Source organism: Mustela putorius, unplaced genomic scaffold (genome assembly GCF_011764305.1).
Source record: "Mustela putorius furo isolate JIRA1106 unplaced genomic scaffold, ASM1176430v1.1 tig00000759_pilon_pilon_pilon, whole genome shotgun sequence".
NCBI lineage: Eukaryota > Metazoa > Chordata > Mammalia > Carnivora > Mustelidae > Mustela > Mustela putorius.
In genome coordinates, this window is record NW_025421467.1 from 8,506,750 (window position 1) to 8,526,613 (window position 19,864).

Below are 19,864 nucleotides of genomic sequence, written 5' to 3' on the forward strand. Positions count from 1 at the left end.
TTTTGTTGTAAAAAAAGAATATCAAATAAAGCTTGTCAGTCTTTAGAAATAATGCCAAGTCTCTTTCTCTCTTCTTTCTCTTGTGCTGTTTAAGTTTCTGCTTTTGCAAACCCAGATATAATATGATGATGAAAGAAGAAAAATGTTGAAGCCACAAATAGTGTCATTAAGGAGGATTTAGGGACCCTGTGGAATGTAATAGGTTAGGGAGAGTAACACTCTATGTAATTAAGAAGTTGAGGATTTATTTCAGCCCCCAGGGAACCAATGCAAAATATATAGCTATTAATAACAATGGTTAAATAGCAATAACCCAACTTCTTGGAGCCCAGAGGTTTGGGGATAGGGGTTGTTGTTGTTGTTGTTGTTTTTTAATGCTAAGTGACTGTTCCTTGGAAAACTCCATGAACAATCTAAGTGAAAGGAAGGTTAGTAGGACCAAAGCTTAACTTCCAAACTGGAAGGCCAAGTGATTCCAAGCATGCTTTCTGCCTCTTTCACTAAGAGAAGTCTCTCTGCTCTCTTTTCTCATCAATAACAAACTGAAAGATCTCCAGACCCAGGAAGCTGTGGTTACTAGGGAGCACATGCAGATTTTTGGCAGGCCGGGAAATCTAGTCTGTCTTTTCCTTGCTTGGTATAAATTCTTTGTAAGATATCCCTGGACATTTGGTGTGAGGAACAAATTGGCGAACCAACACGTACCCTCTATACACAGAGCATTGTGTTAAGAGCTGTGGGAGATGGTTATTTTAACACTATACAAGCAAGACTTCTGTCCTCAAGGAAATTAAAATATAGCTGGGGAAAAAAAATCTACAAACATCAATTAGGGAATTGTATGCCATAATTCATGATTAAGTAATAAATTAATGTCATAGCTGCTTAGAGAAGGGAAATTAAAATGAGAATAATTGGGAAAGACTTCATGGAATTCACACACATGGGCTTTGAAGGGCGCCACCAGAGCTAGTCCCAAGTGGATACACGAGGGGAAGAACCCGCCCTTGTACACAGAATTGCATGTGTAAAAAAATGACCTATGTGGCTGTCTTTGCCTTTCTTTTTGTTCTTCTTTATTAATAAAGAAAAGGAGTATCTTTGCCCATGGCCATGACTTCGAAATATGTAAAAAATGAGGTTGCCAATTTAACATATTTGGTGTTCATATTCTCCAGACAATCTTCTGTTCTTCCTAAATTTCAGGAAGGAAAAAATTTGAAGCAGTAAGTAGGAGAAACATGGGGGGACCAGAATGGGGGGAAGTGCTGCTGTAATTAAATAAGCTGGGAACAGACAGGAGTGACTACTAATAATGATGGTTGAAGCCGAACACCAAAGGCTCAGCAGGCGAGACCAATCTACTGTTGAGAGAATACAACCATCCTCTTCCCATCCACCCCCTCCTAGAGCCCCAGAATGCAGCATAGCTACTAGGAGTATACTTTCTCTTCTTTCTTTGAGAGAGAAAGGAAGGAAGGAAGGAAAGAAAGAAGGAAGGAAGGGATGGATTAGAAAGGAAGGGAAAGAGGAAGAAAGAAAGATAGAAGGGGGAGGGAGAGAGAGAGAAAGAGAGGGAGAAAGAAAAACAGAGAGAGGGAGGGAGGAGAAAGAAAAGAAAGAAAAAGAAAGGAAAGGAAAGATTAAATGGGGGAAATAAAAGGGTGAAGGTCATTTTATTCATTCATTCATTTTGTTTCAAGAGATTTTGTTTTTGAGGACTACTGCTGCTTTAGATGTAGACACAGCTGTGAACAAAAGAGACCAATTTCCTCTAGTTTTAGAGCTCTATGTATATGGGAATAAAAATTCTTGATCTTACGATTATTTAAAAGAATGAGGTACACAAATCTTTGGGCGTACCTCAGCTTCAGTTTCCCATGAGTTTGTGAAAGTCAGCCTCAATTTAAAAGAAATCCAATTCCACACGGAAAATGAGCTTCTTTCTCAGGCACGGAGTCCAGATCTGTTGCCTGTCTCTGCTACTCCCTTTCTGGAACTGTCCTCTCTTTCTTCTGGTTAGCTCTCCAGTTCTCTTCTATTTTATGGCGCTAGCCTGCCTTCCCTCCTTCTCCATCTCTCTTACCCTGGCAGAAGCCCTCTTGCCCTTGCTTCTCCCATTTTGTTTTCTCCAAACTCCAAAAGATCACACACTTGGGCAATTGTGAAACCCCAATGTCAGTTACGTGATTCCTTCCCCAAGAGCAAGGGTCTGAGGAGCTAAGAACGAAGGTCCACGTTTGCCTCTTGGGGAATGACATTGCTCAGTCATGGCCTGTGCCCTTCCGGGGGCTAAAAACATGTGCTCTGGTTTTCCAACTTGTTCTTTCAAAAGAGAAACCTAAAACCCTTTTCTTCTCTTTAATGAATTATTCTAGTTTTGCTCTGAGACCGCAGCTCCTGTTTTATTTTCAGTTGTCTTTTTCCATAACTCCTTTTAGAAATAAAAATGGGAAACGTTATCTAGCCCCTAGGAAGAAATATGTACATACATTCAAAAAGCAGTTTCGTGCAACCTTAATAACCTGAATTCTATTTCCCTTTCTGTACATGATGGATGAAATTACTTTGATTATGCTGGCTTTCCAATTACTCATTCACGCCAAGAAAGCTAGCCCTTGAAACCTCGTCACCTTGTTTATTCCTTTCCCACCTTGCCCTTCACAATCAGAAAATCAAAGAGCACTGGAGCCGAAAGAAGCTTCCGTGATCCCCAAAGGAAGGATTAAACTTAAAAGTCATACATATTGATTGACCCGAGTTTTCTAAAATTAAACCTAAGTAACTATTTCAATACCAATTTTTAAGCTGTAGACACTGATTCAGAGTTGCTGAGTTTTGAGTCATACGAAAGGCTTGGTAAATATATAACGTGGTTGCCAAAGGGTTTCTATTTAATATGTCAGGAAAAGATTTAGTCCCTTGTATTCATTTGATTCCTTAATCCGAATCAGTGGTGTTCACATCGTGCTCCTTTGGAGTCTCAGAACCTACCACCCGCGGAAGAGAAAGGGGACCCATTTGAAGCCAATAACACCCTCTGCCCTGGGTTTGACCAAAGACCCTCCACGTTTTCTCTCTTAGGGTTGGGTTCTCCACCACAAGCTTATATAAATAAAGCTTCCTGCTACTACCCCAAAAGGGAAAAAAAAAAGTTTAAGAAAGGAATGAACTTAAATAAAATGGTACATAAATAAACAACAAAAAGTCAACCGAATCATCCTTTTCTCACAAACACACAGACTGGGGCAAACAACAGTTCCCTGAATCAGCACTGGGCTGGCCTTCCGGTATGTGATTCCCCCCTGACTTCATCTTCAGCATCTAGAACCAGGGCTCACAGGGAGCCAATTCAGAAGTCATAAGCTCTTCTGGCTACTTAGATAGAGCTCTTTCAACGTGCTTATAGTTTACAGTTCTTGTTGACCTATTCATCCAACGAAGGACTTGACTATGGACACATGATGCCTGGAAGTACAAATTTTAGTCTAGTGGGGAGACAGACAAGCAAAGAAATTAAATTATAGTATGTAAAAACATTATTTTAATGGGAGTTGTACAAAGTGTAGTGGGAGCCCAGAAAAGCCACACCCTAGAAGATTCAGGGAAAGACTGACAAAGAAGCCTCAGCACATTCCAGGTCGAAGCACAAAATGTGAAAGGTGGGAAGGAGGGAGGTCTAGACTGGACAGATAAACAAGTTCCACATTATGAAGGGTCATGCCCCATGGAGGACTTCATAATCTATGGCATAGAAAATGAGTAACCAACAGTCCATTCACTCAGCATTATTGAACAATGGGTAGTGTCCTCATTTGCCCAGTAGTGTGGTAGGTTTTTGTTGTTGACGTTGTTGTTGTTGTTGCTGTTGTTGTTGTTTCTTTCTTTAGCCCATTCATGTATTTAACAAATATTTCTTGAGTACCAACTCTGGGCCAATCCCTGCTCCAGCCATAAAGAAACTTTGAAGTCATCTAAATGCTCTGATGCTTTCCCTTGCAAAGCCAGCTACTCCTGCCTGGCTTTGCAAGGGAAGCCATCCTTGGATATTTGCTCCAACTGCCCAGTCATTCCCTGAGCAAATACTCCTACCCAGGATGGCAGCTGACATCTGGTATGGGGACTTTCCACCAAGAATCAGCAATAGAATCTTTTTTTCAACTGCAGAAATAGATAACACAAGTAAGGAAAAGAGTTAAAAAGGAGGCTCTTAAAAACATTTAAAATAGCTGCTCAGCATTGAAAATCAGCTTAAGGGATGGCAAATGCAAATGTGAGCTCAGACAGGCCCAGCTCAGTTTTGCAAATCCTTTGGTAATGAAAATAGATCCGCACTTTAATTTTTCAAACCATAAACCTCCCCGAAGCAAGTAAGAAAAGAGAAGAAACAGAAGGGAAATGTTCTACAAAGAAAGTGAATTTTGGGTTTGATGTTTTGACAGAACTCAGTCAGGACAAGACTCCCCAGTACTGTGAGGTGGGCTCAGTCATTGCCGGTATCTGAGGTCCCGTTCTCCAATGTCTGATAAGGTTGGGAGCATCCCTTCCCAAAGTCCTTAGCTGTCCAGGATAAGCTCATCTCCTCTCCCTCCCAGCCCCAGCTAAACCCACCAAGCCCCACTATCGGAAAAGGAGACCATACCTTCATGCACACTAAGGTATGAACGATTGGTAACAGCTTTAAAAGGCCATTTCTTCTTTATGATATTTGTATTTTAACAGGGTTCACAAAACCTCAAGCTGAAGGGAAACTACAAATAATATGAATATATGAGAACAGTTTGCAGTGGTGTTTTGCTCTCTCTCCACAGACTCAAAACTTACCTGGCAGGAAGTAGTAGCTGCTTGATTCTTTAATAAGGGAGAAACTGAGATTTACAAACCAACGAGCTCATGCCTAAGAGTCCTTTCTTGGTGGAAAATAAAATGGCGGGCAGGACACATGGCTCCTCCAGTGTTAGACTCCCATGGACTCCCCCAGCATCCCCTTCAGGGGCTTCACAGCAACTTTTGAGGGGCTGCCTGTGGATACTTCTCCCTGCGTTCCAAGGGAAGGGTTTCCAGCAGGCTCTGATGACACAGCATCTCAGCAGCTATTCTGCTATCCACGGACCCTCTCTGACATTACCTTGAACTCAGCCCTGGGGTGGAGGGATGGGGTGAAGGGGCAGGTGCTTCCCCAGGTGCTCTGTCTCGCCCCTGGAGGAGGAAGGAAGGCTGCTCCTTAATACTGTTATTCCTGTATTCTTTAGGGTCTCTTAACATCTCATCAGCTAATTCCTCCTTGCTTCAATCCCCTATTAAAATTAATAATTATTTATATGTAGCTTTCCTAGTTCAAATTGATAATAAAATAAATAAGAAATAAAATAAAATAAATAATAAATAAATAAAATAAAGCAATTGAATAAAATAAAGCAAAGTGCTTTTTCTTTTGCCTGACCTTGGTAAGTTACCAAATTTTTCCCCCCTCCCACTACTCCCCTTCCCTAGTCCACCAACATAACACACTATTGCCTCTGCCTAATGATTAGGATAAAACCAGAACATCTACTTTCAAGGCCCTCGTACAATTTTCTGACATATAAGGTCACCAAAAGGCACTGCCTCGAGGTACTATTTCTGAGTGTTTTACCTTCCTCATGGCTTATATAGACCTAAATGGATTCAAATATCTTAAATGTCCAGGATCAGGGGTGGGTGTAAACTGACTTACTGGGTCAGTTCCTGGCCTTCCTATGTTGCAGAAAATCTAGGGAAATAGTTTAGGGAATAGGAAAACAAAATAAAACAAAAAGTCCAAGTTTATCCACCTAAGACCTTCAGAAGAACTCAGGAAATGAAGAAGACAGAAAAATAAAATTGAGTATTGGAGAAAGTCATGATGAAGAGAGTTATTTAGAAATTTGGAGACTTATAAACTTCCAAGGAGATCCTAATAAGTAGTACAGTAAATAATAAATTTAATTTCTCTTTAATCCTTCAAGAGATACGAGCAAAGATTGAAATTACTTTTTCTCATGGTTGCCAGAGGATTTCTTAAAATTCAAGGCAAGCCACATGGGTTCTGTCATACTCAACAGTTCATCCACAATTGTTCTAACACTTTAAAACACTTGTTCTTTCAAGTAACCCTATAAATGCACCCTGAAACTCGTCTTCTGAGTCTAGGAAATTAAATGTCCTAATAGTGATCATATTTACCCTCACAAACTGAACACAAATACCTGTAATCCTTCTGAAGGCAGAGGCTGCTTTCAAACCAATGAGTCTATGCACACCAGTCAAGGATCAATGTTCAGGATTCTTATATACCAGCCTGTACACTATCTCTAGAGTGTTGATGGGTTTCTTCAACATGACAAATGCCTTCTCAACTGATCAGTAAAGATTACTGCCATATAACAAAGATCATCCTATATGTAACCACTAGTGAACCATCCCTCCATGGCAGATCTTGCCATTGACCCAGGTTTATTCAAACTAGTTCCATGAGAATAAAGTGGGTCAGTGCACATCCAGCTCTATCAAGAACAATAATGGAATTTGTCCTACTTCCCTTATTTCTGAAAGCAAATGAGAAGTGAAACACACACACCTTGGTACCTTTTGCTTTTTCTCTTTCCATATTTGTTTCCTAGCCTAATACCCAAGCAGGTGTTCTGCCCATGACCTCCAAAAGGGGGGACGTGGGCCTCTCCTGCTTCACTTGCATTAGCCCTCAATAGCCACACGGTCTCAGCTTTGATCTGACATTCAAACCCTTTCAACCTAGTTCCCCCAATATTGGGTTCTCCAGTCCATATCACACCTTTGTGGATCATCCACAGCCTATTCTTTCATTTGAACTACCTCTGCTGTATCATATTTGGACTAGTCTTAAAAGTAAATTATCCCTCCCACCATTCTACCTGCCAAGGAGGAGAATTTGTTTTGTTTCTTACATTCCCACTAACCAATGTTCTCCTCCACCCCTAGCATAGAGCCAAGCCATTATTGTTAGTTTCCTATTATGTTTTATCATTTTAAACCAACAGCTCTCATTTTGTGCCATCACTATGATTCATCCATTTCCTCAGAACTCCTTCACTAAATAATATATACTTTTCTTTGAAATTATTTCGACCAAATTTCTGCCTTCTTTCAAATCAGAGGAAACCATGGTAGCAGTTAAGGATGGAACGCAGGGAAAGCTTTGAGACGTCAATGCATTTTGTGGTCCTAGTGCAGACATCCCTGTGGCAACTCCTACTGATTGGCTGATGCAACATCTATACCCAGTTTCTTACCCCTTTACTCCTTCCCACTATCAAACATGGAGTGATTAAGCAGGCATTTTCCCAGGCTCCTGTACAAGTAGAGATAGACAAATCTGTCCAATAAGATGTAGCAGAAGTCTGCTGAGGTGAGGATAGTCCTGGGAAAGCTTTCTGTTTCCTGATAAGAAAGGCAAATATAGCTGGCCTTGCCCTATACTCCTGTCTTTCTGCTTTGAAGGTGAGTGCAATGCCCAATACTGGAGCAGCCACTTTGTGATTATGAGGCAACAAGTATAGTAGAAAGCTTGTCCTGACATTGTTAAACTGCCAAGCCAACTCTAGAAGCTACCTACCTCTCTGAACTTTTGTTACGTGAGCCACTATAAACTGGGTTTTCTGTCCTACACAGACAAAATGTTCCTACTTAACGTACTACCTGTCTTACCTAATGCCACTACCTGTTCCTACTTAATGCCACTACCTGTCTTTCCAGAGCAACCCAAGCAACCCAGGAGTCCATCAATAGATGAATGGATAAAGAAGATGTGGTGTGTATATGTGTGTGTGTGTGCGTGTGCATGTGTGTGTGTGTATGCTATATATATGCTATATGGAATGATACTCAGCCATAAAAAGGAATGAAATCTTGCTGTTTGCACAACATGGATGCATCAACAGGGTATAATCCTAAGTGAAACAAGTCAGTGACAGAAAGACAGATACCATATGATTTCACTCATATGTACAGTTTAAGAAATGAACAAAGCAGAAAAGAGACCAAAAAAACACACTCTTAAATATAGAGAATAAATTGGTGGTTACTAGAGGGAGAGGGAGGGATGGATGGATGGATGAAGGGGATTAAGAACACATTTATCGGGAGTCCTGGGTGGCTCAGTCAGTTAAACGTCTGCCTTCAGCTCAGGTTATTATCTCAGGGTCCTGGGATCAAGTACCACATCAGGCTCCTTGCTCAGCAGGGAGCCTGCTTCTTCCTGTGCCTGTAGCTTCCCCTCCTTGTGTGCTCTCTCTCTATTTAATAAATAAATAAAATCTTTTTTTAAAAAGATACATTTATCATGATGAGCACTGAGTAATATATACAATTGTTGAATTGTTATATTTTACATCTGAAATTCCTATAATACTGAACATTAATTTTATTGGAAATTAGATAGATAGATAGATAGATAGATAAAAAGAAATTTCTTCATCCCTTTCCCACTTTGAGAAAGACCCTCTATTTAACAGTCTTTGTTTTTCTAAAGAATAAATTATCTTTTTTTCCTTTTAGCACAATGCCACAAAAGAATGAATTTTTAGATTTTGCATACTTATGAATGTAATAATATCTATCACAATCTGACATCATTATATAATTACTATGATTATAATATATTTATTGTTAATAAGTATATCAAAATTGTTGCCAATACATTGATTAGTTTTACTATACCATAAATATATTTTACTCAACAAAATTAATACCATATTTCATATATTGCTTATATTTTATTGATAATGCACCATTATATTATCACATTATATATTATATTGTCTATTTGTTGTCTTTCTTTCTCACTATAGTCAAGACAGTGCGTAGAACACTGTCTCACACCAACTAACTATGTAGTAAATATATGTCGAATAAATAACTTACCCAAAAAAAAGGTCCTTATTTAAAATTAGCCTGTTTCAAGCAAAAAAAAAAAAAAAGAAAGAAATGTCAATGAGTGTGTTATTAAGAGATCAGTTTAAATGAAGAGTTCATCTTGACATCCTACAGGGGCAGCCTTTAAAATGCTGGTAATTAGTTTTAAAAATAAATTACATTATTTTGTTATTTAAATTCCCCGTTGGCAATTAGACTTCTGTCTTTAAAATGGGAGTCTGGGAAGATAAGTCACTTTAGTAGACTACTGTCCTGGCCATGGTCCATCTTAAACACCCTGTCTGGGGCATAAAGTCAAAACACAAGGAGTTCTCTTTAGCCTGAGGGATCAGGAGGAAGATGCTGACCCATACTTTTGCCAAAAGTTAGTTTCCAAACCCCATTCAGAACTCCTCTTATGATTAGCATCATCTCAAAATTTGTACCCTCTGTTTTACTCCCTGCTGAATAATTTAAATAAACCAAATCTTCATGGAAGAAATGTTTAAAACCTCTCTGTTGAAGAAAAAAAAGAATATCTGGTAGCATGTGATCTTTTTCACATCAGACAAACAATGTTAAAAAATATCCATGCTTCTCTTAAAAACCCTTTCCACCTCTGGAAAACGAGCAGATCTTTTAACATGAATTCTGGTCCATTCTAGAAGTTATGTACAGAAGGAGGATTATGGCCCCTTCATCAGAGAAGAATTCTTCACACCCAATGCTGGATCAGTAACTGGGCTCTTCCTGCTAGATTCATATCAGCTATCACTCTTATCCAGACTTGCCCAATAGAGCACTGCTGACTACTTTCCAGAAGCCTGAGGGCTTCACTTATGCACACAGAAAAAGCAGAGTGCAGCATGACAAGCTCTGAGCTACTCACCTGTCACCCGGAAGGACAAGCCCACAGATTCCACTGTGGAACTCGGCTCAGTAGACTTAAAAGCCTGTCTCCAGCCAACTCAACCTGAAAGGTAGAAAGGTGCTCCCTAGGGCTTAAAGGCATGGATTTGTTATCTATTACTGCAGAACAAATTATAACAAAGTTAGCAACTCAAAAGACTGCAAATTTGGGATGCCTGGGTGGCTCAGTTGTTAAGTGTCTGCCTTCAGCTCAGGTCATGATCTCAGAGTTCTGGGATCAAGCCCCACATCAGGCTCCCTGCTTGGCAGGAAACCTGTTTCTCCCTCTCCCGCTCCCCTGTTTGTTCTCCCTCTCTCTTTGTCTCACTCTCTGTCAAACAAATAAATAAAATCTTTTTTAAAAAACCACACGCCACACATCTGTTATGTCGTGGTTTTGGTGGGTGGGGAATCTGGGCACAGTTTAGCTTGGTTCTCTATTTCAGCGTCTCCCAGGAGGCTACCATCAAGGTGTTAGCCTGAGCTGGAGTCTTATCTGAAAGCTTGACTGGGGAAGGATCTGCTTCCAAGTGCTCATGGTTGTTGGCAAGAGTTAGTATGTTCTGGGCTGCTGGACTGAGGGCCTCAGTTCCTCACTGGCTATCAGCCAGAAACCATCTTCCATTCCTTGCCATATGGCTTTTCCATAGGGCAGTTCACAATATAGCAGCCTGCTTCATCAAAGACAGCAAGGGAGAATTTCTCAAGCCATATAGCTCCTTTTCGAGCTTCAGTTTTCATATTCTTTGTCCCCACATCCAATCAGAAAGTACACACCACCTATCTTAACAATAAAGTATCTCTCCAATCTGTCTCCTCTCCACTCCAAGTGCTCAGATTCAAGCACTCTTCTTCTCTCTACAGAACTGCTTCAATTGCTTTCTAATCGGTCTCTCTGGCCCAGTGCTGTGCTAGTGAAGGTTTAACAACTGACTCCCCAGGGGGTGAATAAAGCCCTGATTTGTGGAATCTGCAGATTCCTGTGGTATGAATACTCCCACCCTGGCTCATTTCAAGCTACTCAAGAGACATCACTGATGGCAATATGAGAATAGATGCTCAGTAGTAACACCACTCTGTTTCCACCAACAGCTACAGTAGATGTAAACAACCCCAAGAGCATCAATGATAGTAAAATGTAGTAAAATAATTGGTAAGCTTTACATATTTATTGTTTCTCTCTTTAATATAATTTAATTGTTAAGTTTATCTAATTCAACATGTAGACTATCTATGTTCCAAACCTATTCAGAAAATTTCTAAGAACCTAATAATTGGTTCTTGCAACATATCAATGTACCCACTCCATCACACTACAGCCCTGTTCCTGGTCTCTGCACACAAGTTGTTCCTCAAAGCATAGTAGACAGACATTTCAACACAGATTGGATCATGTCACTATTTCTGCTCTTTCTGATGGCTTCTATGTTCTGACCATATCAATGGCTCTAACTGTAGGTCGTGCTCTGACCACACCTATGGCACCAACTGCATTTTAGTTCAAATAATAACAATTAACAGTAACAGAATCTAACAGTTATTGACCCTTACTCTGTGCTAAGTACTTAGCATATGTGCACTGTATCAATCTGTGTAAAAATCATATGAGCTAGCTACTCTTCATATCCCCGTTTTACAGATGAAAAAATTGAAGAGTATTTTCAGTGACGTATAAAAGTTGTAACAGAGCTGGTCTAATAACAAAGTCCAGATTTTTAGGACTAAGATTGTCTCATAAACAGTCCAACACTCCCCATATGCACTATGTTCTTCTCATCTTCTTTCCATTACACATGTTGTTGTTGTTTTTTCCTCTATCTAGAATGCCACTTCACCAATGACCCCAGCAACACTTCACTCTGCCCTTATCTACCTAAGGGGCTGCTGCTCTATTTGCCCACTTCAATGGCACTTTAAACTGGGAGGTAAGTAAAACCAAGAAACTCAAGGGTATAGAGCCAATGGTGAAATTCAAGTAACTCTGGGATCGGTGCTGATTTGGGGACAGTAAAACTTAACCAGTGGGAGAAAAGCTTATTTTATCCAAGTGTCAAGACATAAAAAATTGTCTTAGAATTGAAACAGTCCAAATTTATTTAGTTAAAATAGGATCTAGCTAACTGCCACTTTTTAAGCTACCATTAAATTAGCTAGAATAAAAAAGACCAAAACAGAAAGAGGAATGAGAGAGAGAAAGAGAGAGAATATGAGAGAGAGAGAGAACTCACAATATCATCCAAAGCTTAAAACTTAATTTGTAGATAGCTTACTGCCAGGATTCATGTGGCATGGAGAAGTCTAGACCTCAAGTAGTACTTGAAGAAGTAGTAATATTCCTCAATCCCTCTCCTCCCAAATCTTTTTCTTCCATTCTGAGATAGCAAATTCCAGAAAACAAGGCAAGAATTGGAGAGAAACAGGGAGGAGAGATTCCGTTGGTCCTGGGAAGCTTATTGCATATATGTAAATGAGGCGGGCTGGACCACAGAGAGAATTCTGAGTGAGGTGATGTGGAAGAGTTTAGATTTTGTTTGTTTGTTTCTTTATTCCCTCTTTTCAGTTGATCAAGGAACACAGAAATGGAGAGTAAAAATGATCCCAGTATGGTTCGTCAAAGGTGCCCAAGAGAAGAACTTGGAGAAACTGGGAATTAGGCTAGAAGAGGAGCATATCAACTTTCCCCACAGCTACAACTTTAAAAAGGCTGTTCACAGTGTACATGTGAATAACAAAATCTATGTATCTGACTGTTAATAAACACTGAGGCTGAATTAATCTCTCCTCATCAAAGCATAAGTAAGGAGAAAAAACAAGTGGTCAGTAATTAGATCCACCCGACACATTTTAAGATTCTCCAGTGGAAGTTTAGAACAATTTGGTTAGAAGCAATAAACAAAAATATATTTTTTAAGTAGGTTCCAGGAACCCAACACGAGGCTTGAGCTCATGACCCTGAAAGCAAGACCCCAGCTGAGATCAAGAGTCTGACATTTAACCAACTGAGCCAACCAGGCGCCCTAACAAAGACATTTCTTTAAAAATCTGAGCTGAAAAAAAAACCTGAATGTACAAATTAAAAAAGGATCAAAATGTATTATTCAAAATAAAAGACCACATCGCAACACATTCTGGCAGTCCTTTAAAGTACAGGCCGGGGACAAGAAAAATGAATCCCTTAAAAAGGAAGATGCAGAGTATCTCTAGTATGAGACCATTTATACAAATAAGGAAAATACGTACACATTCACAGCAATACCATATATTATTCATGGATGTATAAATATGTATGTACAATTATAAAGAAAAGGCCTGGAAATTACATTTCAAAATCTTCATAGTGGCTGTCCTTGGGTGGCCATGGAGGAGGCTAGTGAATGGGCTGGGAAGTGGGGTGCTGGTTAAAGGATACCTTGGCTATATCTGGGATGTTTTGTTAGGAAGATGGGGGAGGGAGGAGGAACAGAAAAGAGGTGAAGCAAGTGAGACAGTCTATAAATAGTTGTTCCTTCTGGGTATTGAGAGCATTAAAGTTTGTTCTATTCTTTGTACTTTTCAGCATCTTTTAAACTTCTCTAAATAGAAGAAGGAGAGGGAGAAGAAATCCTACAAGAAACCAAAGTTAGGAAGGGGGAATTCCTACAAAGAAAAAATAAAATCCATCTGAGCTCAGATGTCGCCTCCATACACTAAATCCAAAAAATAGTTTTGACAAAAACAGAAACAAAAAGTCCTAAAATTATATACCCAGCCAACTTGTCATTCAAGTGTTAAGAGAATAGAAAAATATCCTCAGGCATCCTGGGCCCAGAAACATACCAAACTCTTCTACTTCTTGAAAAAATAGTGGAATGCCTACTCGAAATCAGAATAAAGAGCTGGGAGCTGTGGTGTGAAAATATTATCAATAAATATTGTAAAGAGTCATAGGCAAAAAATAATACACAGATACAGATACAAAAATCACATACGTATCTCTAGAAAATTTCTTTAAGGGCGAGATGTGAAAAGTTAAAGAATAATGACTTAACAACAGCAATCTGGGTCCCCAAACCCAGTGGGAAGAAACAAGAGTGTGGAAAGTGGTGAGTAGCTCAGATTGGAGATACAGCAACATCATGCTCAAGGGCCCATCTTACATGGTGTAAGAGCAAGGCAAAAGGTAACTTAAATTCTTTGATCCTGAATGAAATGTGAACTGAAGAAAGTTTTTAAAAAACAAAGAGACACGCATTATGAAATCAGAAGCAGGATGTGAGCTAAGCACATCCCAGAAGGCAGGGGACAAACGAGAGACCCCAAACACAGCACAGTTCTGAAAATGAAGTAATAATAATAGTGACTTAAAAGCTAAAAGCACAAACCAAAATGATATAAGCAAGGAAAAACGTATTAGTAATCAGGGGCATAAAAATTAAAATAATGAAATTTCATTTCTAATGGCCAGATTGGCCAAATCCTAAGAGATTAAGAATATCCAATATGGACAAGTGTGTGAGGAAGAGGAAACTCAGAACGGACGGAAGGGATATCAGCTGGAACAAACTCAATGCAGACTAAATTGCCAGTGTATAATAAAGGTTGAAGTGAGTGCGTATACTATAGCAGCGATATACCACGACAATAACATATAAGTCAAAAGCATAGTGAAAATAATGCATATGTATACTTTTTTCAGCAGCATTGTTTATGGTCCCATAAAAAAATGGAATTAATCTAAGTGGCCACCGGTAGCATGATAGGAAATGAATTGTGTTATTATCACTTAATCCATTAATACCCAACAATTTAAACAATGGGATGAACCTATATGATATGACAGGGAAAAATCTCTAAGACATTGCCAGTAAGTTGGGGAGGGGGACAATGTACAGAACAGTATTATAAGATACACACATTTTATTTCAGTCCTAACTCTGCATTAGCGTATATGTATGCTTATGTAAATATATACAAAAATGTCTAGAAAAATATAGATAAAACTTTTAACAATACCTCTGAGAGGGAAGTAGTTTTTCCCTTCATATTCTATACACTCTATACAGTTTCCATTTTTATGCAGCAAATGCATCTCTTGAGTAATTGTTTTTGTTCTGTTTTGTTTTCTTACTAAGACTCACTAAAATGTCAACCCTGTAATCTTCCCCTGATTTCCTTTGACTTTCCTCCATGATGTAAATGCATACTACACTAATCTCCACATTCATATGTGTACTGTTATTTAGTAAGTAATTGTAAACATATGTCTTCTCCCACATAGAAAGCTCCCTTCTTACTTGTCTCTGAATTCCCTGCACCCAGCACAATGTCTAGCATGGAGGGGGCTCCCCTTGTTTAATCAAAGGAATGAATTAACCAATCAGTCAAACAATATAGGAGTAGGACAGTTAAGCTTTCCAAGCTCTATGGCTAGGTGATCTACACCATACCTGATTTCACGGCCTACAGCCTATCAAGGTAAGCTCAGAACTCTTCTTGAAGAAGTCGTATGATCTTTAAGAGCAAGGATTCAAATCCCAGCCCTCCACTTACCAGCTGGTGACCCCAGACACATCACTTACCTGTCTGTAATTTAGTTTCTTCTTCTGTGAGATGGAACTAGTCATAGTTCCTTCTTTACGGAGCTGTCGTAAACATAAATGACTTAATCCATGTGTTAATTACTACTGTTACTGTTAATAACAGAAGACATTTCTAAATAACAGCAGGGAAGAAAATAAAAATTATTAACAAATTCTTCAAGGCATTGGCATGAACAGATGTTGTCCTGTGGGGTACAAGAGAAAGAACAGACACTCACCAAATCTTTATGCATGTGCCTCACATTAGCAGTTCAAAACACTGAGCCAAGGAGCAACCTCCCCTAAATGCTGAAGACGCCTCCTGGCCCTTCTCTACCTGCCTGTCTCCCATCCTGCCCCCACTTTCCCTACCTCTACCATATATTCCACCACAGCCCCAGCCTGAACTTGATCCTACACCAGATCATGGGGGAAATTCAACAAGCCCTTGGCCAACTCAGCAATCATGAAATTTCAAAATCCTGGAGGGAGAAGTAAAGGCTCCTCTCTATTACAAAAGATTCTTTTTCTAGAGAAGGAAGGTGCACATGTTTAAAGGAAACAATCACTATCTTGCACCAAATGAGAGCTTCTTGAAAGCCAATCTTAGAGAATGAGAGTGATTCAGAGAAGTGAGAGACAGGCGGTCATTTTTCAGCAATGACGAGAGTCAGGACAGAGAATCATTGTGGGAGCATCATGGCACCTGATCCCATGCCTACGCCCTGAATCACTTCCAGACCCCATCTATGCCATACCACCCCTCTTGCCCTCCGCGGCCTCAAGAAATTAATGAAACCTAAATGCACTTCCATGGTAAAAACCATAAACTGATCAGTCTTGGAATCTCACAGATGCTCAAAAGTGAAACAACAATTCCATGGGTTTCTAAACTGGCTGAAGCAGGCCATGACTCTTAAGGGCCAGTAGAGAGAGGGGATGCTGAGGCAGGATTAAGCAGAAGGGAGGCCGCTACAGGTTTCCCGTCCCTGTAGATGGAGAAGACTGGGTTCTGCCCCCTAGCAGGTGGCCAGAAGCCTGGATACTAGGAGGGATCTTAGGCTATCCCAATCACAAGAGTCACTCCTGGCTCAGAAGAAAACTTTTCAATATTTGGGCAAACGGACTGGGAGCCACTCTTGTAAATTGTGGAAAGGCCCATTTCTGAGCTCATATCTCAGGCCAGAAAGCTAGTTCTAGGTGGAATTCATTTCCTAGGGCCCCTACTCATCCCCTGAAGAAATCAAACTGGAGAAATCATTTTGGAATCCTATTCCCTATGTTTCAGAGACTGAACTGAAGGTCAGAACTGATGTGAGTCTCCACCCAACCTGCCACAAGCCACATTTCTAAAGGGGAAAATGTATAATATCTGTTCCTTTCATTGGTTTCTGGTAAGATTTCAGTCCCAGGACTAAGGCCAAACACGAGGCCAAAGCACTGGTGCCAGCAAAGCTCTTGTGGAAGAAAAGGACCAACCAACCAACTGGCCCAGATGATGGCCAGAGGGGGCTTTAGGTCTAGGTCATGATTTCAGGTGACATGATTTGACCATCTGAATCCATATAATAAGGGATCTTGTTTTGTACAATTTAAGCAGACGCTCATCAGGACAAACAATCCTGAGCAACAAAGGGAGGAGGAGGCCCGGGAACCACAGGACCTTGGGTGAGTGCGTCTCAGGTGCCGCGGAATCCAACAACCCACGTGAGTGTGTGTGACCATGAAAACTTTGAATTAGCTGCCAGACAGAGTAAGTGCCCTAAAACCAAGATACATTTTAAAATGCTTTTATTCCGAATATTTATTCATAGGTCAAGCCTCATTTTTCATTCCATTAATGCATTCATATTGCACCTGTTTTCCTCTCCCTTAGGTGCTTTACATATCCAAATGAACAAATACCGATTCACTCCGGGTTCCTGCGCTGTCTCCTAAGTCTCGGGCTCTGATGCCCCCTTTGCCTCCTGCCTATGCTGCTCTGAATCCTGGGCACCTGCTCTCTCCATCCTTAGTCTCCGACCCACAGTCCCACGCTCTTCACACTCAGTCTCACCCACGTCTCTTTTTCTGTTTACCCCCAAAAAAGATGCTGGACTGGAAGTAGTTTTTCTCTGAGTTAAAATCCAAGCATAAGAAATCTTTATTGGGGAGCCTGGGTGGCTCAGTGGGTTAAAGCCTCTGCCTTCGGCTCAGGTCATGATCCCAGGGTCCTGGGGGATCGAGTCCCGCATCAGGCTCTCCGCTCAGCAGGGAGTCTGCTTCCTCCTCTCTCTGCCTGCCTCTCTGCCTACTTGTGATCTCTGTCTTTCAAATAAATAAATAAAATCTTGAAAGAAAGAAGGAAAGAAAGAAAGAAAGAAAGAAGGAAAGAAAGAAGAAAGAAAAGAAAAGAAAAGCTTTATCAGTGTCAGACCTTGGTTCTAAAGAGAAGTGTGATTTTTATATCAAGATTCTTTAAACAACCTTATGTCACTGAGCCAGACTCAACTGATCAGACTTACTGGTTTAAAAAAAAAAAAAAAAAAAATTTCCCCTGTACTCAGCTCAACAAGTTAATTTCCAGGGAAATCCACTGAACAAGGGATCAGCAGGCATGAGGACAATCTTCCCTATAACAAGGCTGCAGTTGGAAACGGGACATGACTCAGCTCACCCGAAGGCTTCTCCACTAGCCTGGAAAAGCAACCCATGATCTGTCTCCAGATTATTGGATAGCAGTTATTTTTATAAACATTTGACTTTAAGTGCACATCTAGTGAGTTTTTAAAAACGGAACACCCTGTGTTCCTAGCACCCAGATCAAGATATAAGATGCTGTTGATATCCCAGAAGCCTCCTGCATAAGTCCTGCCAGTCATTAACTCAGTCAAATATAACTATAATTATGACTTCTATCACCATAGACGAACTTTGCCTGGTTTTGAGCTTTATATAAGTGGATTCACACCATATGCACTCTCTACTATCTAGTTTCTTTTGCTAAGATACTTATGTCTGTGAGACGATTCTACATTGTAGTAGGAATCATTAATTCATTCTTTTCCGTTGTGGTACAGTGTTCCATTGTATGGATACGCTGTATTTATCCATTCCACTGCTGATAGACATCTAGGTTTTTCTCATTTTGGTGAGCATGAATAATGCCACTATAAAACATTCTCGCACATGTCTTTTGGTACATACACTTACGAATTCCTATTGGGTTTATACCTAGGAGTGGAATCCCTACATCATAGTGTACATGTATGTGTAACTTCAGAAGATACCACCAGTTTTCCAAACTCGCTTTACCAGTTTACACTCCAACCAACAACAGTTGAGAGTTCTGGTCCTCCACATTCTCTACAACACTCAATATTGCCGATTTTGTAAAATTTTAAGCGTGGTTGGTAGTAGCTCATTGTGGTATTGGTTTGCATTTCTCTACTGACTATCAAAGTTGAACATCTTTACATATGCTTATTGACTATTGAAAAGTGCTAGTTTGAGCTTTTTGTCCCCTTTCAATCGGATTTTCTCCTATATTTACTGATTTATAAGATTTTTTGTATAAATTCTAGATGCTTCTTCTTAGCCTGATATTTGTGATGTGAATATCCTCTTCTGTCATTTGCCATTTCACTCTCCTTAATGGAATAAGAAGAGATTCTTGATTTTAATCAAGTAGGTTTATCAAACTTTCATTTTATGGTAGTTTTTCTGTGTGTCCTATTTAAGAAATATTTGCATATTCCCAGGTCTTCAATACGTTCTCCAATGTTATCCTCTAGAATATCTTACTTTGTATTAAGGCTTATGCTCCACCAAGAATTTATTTTTGTGCATGGTCTGTAATAGGCGACAAAGTCCTTTTCTTGCCATATTTATCCATCTGTTGAAGAAAGAAAGACAGCTTTTGGCACTACAGCACTGTGGCATCTTTGCCATAAATCAGGTGGCCAAGAATACATATAGGCCTGTTTCTGGACTTTCTAGTCTATTCCTTTAATCAATTTTTCTATCCATAAGCCAACAAAAGAGTGTTAATTACTGTGGCTTTATAAGAAATCTTGATATCTAAAGTCTACATCCTCCAACTTTGTTCCTCAATATTATCTTCTCTATTCCTAACTCTTTGCATTTACATATAAATTTTAGAATCTGTCAATTTCCATTTAAAAACTGCTGGAATTTTTATTAAGATGGCATTACATCTGTAGATCAGTTTGGCATCTTTTCAATATTGAGCCTTTCAGTTCCTGAACATGTTACAGTCCTCCATTTATTTAGGCTTTTTATCTCTCTCAGTAATATTTTGTATTTTTCTGTGTAGAGGTCTTTTTTCTGACTATTTAATACTTTTGATACTAGTACAAGTGGGATTTTCTTGAAAATTTATTTTAGGATTAGTGGAGTTGATATATATAATTCCAATTGATTTATATATATCGACTTTGCTGTCTACAGTGGCCTCATTAAATTAACTATTGTTAATTCCTAATAAT